Source organism: Scyliorhinus canicula, chromosome 14, assembly GCF_902713615.1.
Source record: "Scyliorhinus canicula chromosome 14, sScyCan1.1, whole genome shotgun sequence".
NCBI classification, from domain to species: domain Eukaryota; kingdom Metazoa; phylum Chordata; class Chondrichthyes; order Carcharhiniformes; family Scyliorhinidae; genus Scyliorhinus; species Scyliorhinus canicula.
The window spans coordinates 83939830-83945674 of record NC_052159.1 but is presented as its reverse complement, the minus strand read 5'-3'; positions in this window follow the sequence as shown (position 1 = coordinate 83945674).

The window sequence follows — 5845 nt, the reverse complement described above, 5'->3', positions numbered from 1 at the left end:
CCACATATCCCGGGAGATCCGACCCCTCCAGGCCTTCTTCCAGGCCCAGGATCCTCAAATTTTTCCTCCTCATCCGAGTGTCCAGCTCCTCGAAGCGGCTCTGCCACTTCATGTGGAGTGCCTCGTGCACCTCCACCTTTGCCCCGATGACTGTGGCCTCCTCCTCCCTCGCGGTCATCTCCTGCTGCAGCTCTTTAATCGACGCCTCTTGAATCGCCTGGGCTCCCACCAACCTGGTGGCCGTCGCGTTCATGGACTCTAAGAGCTCCACTTTCATCTCCGTGAAAAAACGGAGGAGAGCGGCCTGCTGCTCCTCCGCCCATTTCTTGCACTCCTCCGATGCGCCGCCGGCCGCCATTTTGATTTTCTTCCCCCGCTTTTTTTGGGGAGCTGCTGCCGTTTTTCTTGCCGCTCCACTCCGGGTACCGACCATAAAATCGGTCTAGTTCTCCTCAGGGGACCTTCCCCCACCGGGATTCGTCTTTTCAGCACCGTTGGGGCCCTCCAATTGGCCCAAAAACACCTTTGTCGCAGGAGCTTCCAAATGTGCGGCTTAGCTAGTCATAGCCGCAACCGGAAGTCCCCCGAAGGGCCTGTTCTGTGCTGTATTTTTTATTTTCTCTGAAAGGAAATCATATTATTATAGCAGGCCATATGCAACAGATTAGTAATGCCCTGTACTTTGAGGAATCCAATCTAAAGGTAAAAGTACAAGGTTGCTTCATGTTACCACAGAAGTTACTGAAATCCCAAGGCAAGGCAAACAATCCATTTAGCACGTGCCTAATGCAGCAGGCCATTGCCAATTCTAAGAATGGAAGATATCCCCTGCTGTTGTTTGGAAAGAATCAGTAGCAAAATAAATTCAAGCAGTACTCAACTTGAAAATCGCTGACGGTTCTGCCCCTTTCCATGACGTTCGCCTTCCGGTGCACACCATCCAATCCTGCATTGTGGATGCACGACGCACAGTCTGAGACAAAGCGTCCTCCATCACCACAGTCATTGGAGGATTCTTTGAACTTTGGGGAGGAAAAGGGTATCGTAACCCGCACCGGACTTGCAAAATGGCAATGATGGAACTCCCTGTGAGCCTCGCTGAATATGAGCTTCCCCGTTTATAGGGCATTCTTAATCCATGTGTAGCCAAAGTTCTGTATAAAGTTGGCCAGTTTGGATACCAATATAGAGGAGAGACCCGGCTGGCATATTTTGTGCTGTGTAAATAATAGTTATTGTAATAAACTTTATTTATTTCAGCAATTCGATGTGGACTCCCTTCGTGGTCTACAAAAGTGCCATCGTCCATATTGCCTCTCCCCTGAGTGCCTTTATTATGTCTGCCTTTGCCTGTCCCAGTGTTCCTACATAGTGATACCCTAGTAGATTCAACATAGCTGGTGGAAGCTGCTGACTTTCAGTGGAGGAGCCTGCAATTGGCTTTGGAAAATGACTGAGCAACTCTGACCATCAAGGGCTAGTTACAGACTTCATCATCTCAGCAGTGAGTGATTGACAGGCAACTGCAAGAGCACTGGAAATATGGCAAGGGCGAGAGGACAAAGGCTGTCATCCTGAGAGAGTATGGCAGCTTCATGCTCCATGGAAACTACTACCACTTTCAGGAGTCATTGCTTCAGTAATCCTAGTATTCTACTGGAGGACAAACTTCTGGAATGCTGTGACATTGTGGAAGCTCCTTTGCATATTAGAATCCACAGTTATGGTGGCAGTAACCTGGCAAGTCCGAATAGCAGGCAAACAGGACCACCAGCTGATCACAAAGAAGACAGCAACAGCAAGGTGGGTACTGGACTGGTCAGTTGGCACACTCCAATACTCTCTTTTACAAGTCTTAGTCATTGTGATGGCCCATAATATAGTCCTGCAGAGAAGTGCAGACCTTGAGGATAGTTAGGCCTTGGAGAATGAAAACGCATTGAGAGAGGAGAAGGGAGGAGACAACAGAGATGGAGGAAGTGAAGGTGGAGAGAGATGATGCTGAACAAAGAAATTTGTGACTGCACGGAAAGGTTGCCAGGCATGTTTGTGTTGTGAAGGGCTCATGAGGATGCCATGAATGCCCAGGATCTCTCGATTCAGGGAGGTATTGTGAGACCCTCTGATCCAGGTTCAGGAGGCATGGAAAGGAGTCTGATCTACTTGTGCCAACACATGCGTGGAAAACACAGCCGAGACCATCTACTCATTTACCACCAATAAAAGAAGCAAATATAACCCAGAGATTTTGCCCTCATTGTGGAGGATCCCATTATGTTTTTCACCACCTCATATGACTCGTCTTGCTACAACCGCAGTAAGAGTCAGAGACATTTGACTTAATATATCATCATTTCTAATGTTCAAAGGGAGGAAAATAATGCACAGTAACAGTAAGAAGACTAGTGACACACTCCAATGCTCCATGCGATGCAATGGCCTCCATGCTCAACCATTCCTATGTGTTGCTTCCCTTGTGGCCTCGGAGGGGATGGAGACAGTCTGCTCATTTGTTTCTGTTATTGGTTGAGACGCATGGCTCGATTAGACCAGGAAATAGTCTTCCTGTCAATTAAGGTCTTGTCCTGTGAAAATCGTAACTTTAATCAATTTCCTCCTGGAGGCAGGTTTCTGACCCAAAATCCAACATGGCTCCAGTTTCCCACCTCCATGGCCAAACTTTCCAGACCATAGGATTAGCTTTCACAACCTAAACCAAGCATGACCCTGAACTGATCAATAAGATCATTTGGATTGATACAAGAAATGAAACATACTTTACAAAATATTTTTGGGAACACTACAGGAAGAGAGGGTTGGCAGATGGGGAAGAGGGATAACCATCCCTGCAGATGTTAAACATAGCAGCGAGTAGTTTTTCCTGAGTTGAAATGGTACAAAGACTTCAGGGAAGATGTGAGAACCTTAAAGGATGAAACTGAATATGAGCTTTAAATAGTCAACATATCCAATGCTTATTTCCTTACGGTTGAATTAGGTTAAATAGAAAAGACTCCAGTGGCTTGGCTTTTTGACACTTGACTATCCAACTTAGTTTCCAGCATTTTCTGTTTTAATTTTGAATAAAAATATCAGCCTGTCTCGCACCTTGTGTGGAGAGAGAAATAGAGTTGACATGTCAAGACGACGACTTTTCAGCAAAACTGATGAATCAAGCGAACATAGCTAGACTTGTCTGTGATCTCACTGTTGAATACCTTATTGTCTAGATTTACTCGAATAGAGTGATCACCGGTGTGAGTTACATCCCATGAATCACCACATATTCAGAAAAGAGGTAAGGAAGGGAAAAAACATTATTGGAATCCGGAAGGTTTGTACACAATTATTATTTGCTGTAAATTTTAAAACAGATTGACAAAAAAAAAAACCATTCAAATTCAACGAAGCTACTTCCGGTTCCCCACAAGTAACATGAGTGGGAGACTGGTTGGTTCACAGGGAAATGCCATAAATGGCCATTTTCTCCATTCCCTGCTAATTCTGGGAGTCTCTTGCTGGAGTCCAGTAGTACTTCAGTGGAATCACAGGGCCATTCTTTGATTTTTAGAAAGAGATGATTCATACCCAACTAACCTAAAAGGCTTATCCAGTGAGAACGATGCAGACTAAGAAGGTCCCAGGTTTTATTTCTGTTCTGTGCTGAGTTAGTTCAAGACTGTGGTGAAGTGACTACAATTAATCTTGATTTGCGCCTTCCAGTGAGTGTGATGAAGTGCTCTTCACTTGTCTGATGATTGCCATTTCGACAACTCATAAGAAGCTCAAAAGCATTCAGGACAGTGCAGCTTGCTTAATTGGCATCCCATCCACCACCATAAACATTCATTCCCTTCACCACTGGTGTACCATAACAATGTGTACTAATCACAACACGCACTGCAGCAATTCACTAAGTTTCCTTTGACAGCACTTTGCAAACCTGTGACCTTTGCCACCTGGAAGAACAAGGGCAACAGGCACATGGGAACACCATTACCTGCAAGTTATCCTCTTAGCTCCATACTATCCTGAATTGGAAATAAAGCACCGATCCTTCACTGCTTGTGGTGATTGTTCTTTTTAGGGAAATAAAGCAGAGTAAGGGTCACCAGGTTTGGGTGACCAATTGGGACTCAGTGGGGAATTACCCAAGCGGAAGGAGTTCCCCTTGCAGAGGTACTTTGGAATTAGCTACAAACATGCGGCTCTTGAAGATCACTTTCTTCCACTAATGAAGTCTCTGAGAGTGCATCATTACACTACTGCTGGGTCAAAAACCTGGAACTCCCAACTCCCTTTCCTAACAGTACCTACAGTAGTAGGACTGCAGTGGTTGAAAAAAGTGGCTCACCACCAGCTTCTCAATGGCATTTAGGGATAGGTAATAAATGCTGATCTTGTCAGAAATGGCCACATCCCATGAATGGATTAAAAAAAATCTGATATGGACTTTTCCATGAATTTGCAAATAGCAAAAGTGAAGCTTATATTTCTGAAGAATAGTTTCGTATTAATGGGGAATACAAGTACTGGCAAGTAGAATTAAGTGGCATAATTACAGATTTCATATTACTGAGCGATACTTTCATCTGATTGTTTGTTCTGCATTGCAACCATAACTCATTACGTCTCTGATTGCGGAAGGAGAATGTTTCGCTTTCATTACATTGGGGTGGAGTATATATATACTTCTTTAAGATGTGACATGGGTATCTGCTGATAACAATGCACAATTATAATATGAAGTTATGGTGTTTCTCATTTAATATAAATTAGTACATATTTAATTATTTTTTACATAAAAACTGTTCATGAAAAGCCCTAATAGAAAAATGGTCTTATTTTTCTCCTTTTCTCCGAGGCATTGCTTTTAACTGCCGTACTGTTCATCACAGCTGTTTGTCATCTGCTGTACAAAAGGATCTGGGTGTCCTTGTATATAAATTACAAAAGACAGGATGCAGATACACCAAGTAATTGGAAAGGCAAATTAAATGTTGGGCTTTATTGCAAGGAGTATGGAGTATAAAAGTAGGAAAGTCTTGCCACAACTGTACAGTGCATTGATTGACCAATTTTGGTTGTCTTACATAAAGAGGGACATTCTTGCATTGGAAGCAGTTCAGAGCAGGTTCACTAGGCTGATTCGTGGGATGAGGGCTTGTTTTATGAGGAATGATTGAGCAGGTTGGGACCATATATAAAAGTTTTGAAGAATGAGAGGTGATCTTATTGAAACAAAAGTTGCTAAGGTGTATTGACAGGATGGATACTGTGAGGATGAGCATGATCCTCTGGCCACTCTGTGCCGGAAAAGCAGCTCGCCGCGGCGCAGCTTGGCTGGTGAAAGCCGGAAGACCCCGCTCCTGGGATCTACCCGGCTCGCAATGTTTTGTGAGATTCAATGCAATCTCGTAAGACCTTGCAAGGGGAATCCAGCCCACAATGGGCAGGATCACTTTTTAGCCAATTGCTCCCCCAAACAGGCACCGGATGGAACGGCACTCATGGGGGTCTCTAAGGGGATCGGAGGCCCTCAGCTGCATGCCCTTTGGGAAGGGTGATGCCCTGGCACTGCTGGTGCCACATGGGTGCCAGCCTGGCACTACCATGGTGCCCAGGTGGTACTGCCATCTGGCAAGGGCACTGCCAGTGTGCCAGGTTGGCACTGCCAAGCTGGAATTCTTTGTGCACGGGCGATCGGGCCGGGATTGCCCGGTGTAGGTGTTGAGGGGGTGGGGCATAGGAGGTGTGGAACGTGGAACGGGGAACTCTCCCATGTTGCGTTCGGGCTGCGGGCGAGGTCAGGGATTATTTTCCAGGCCTCAGGGATCGGGTCGAA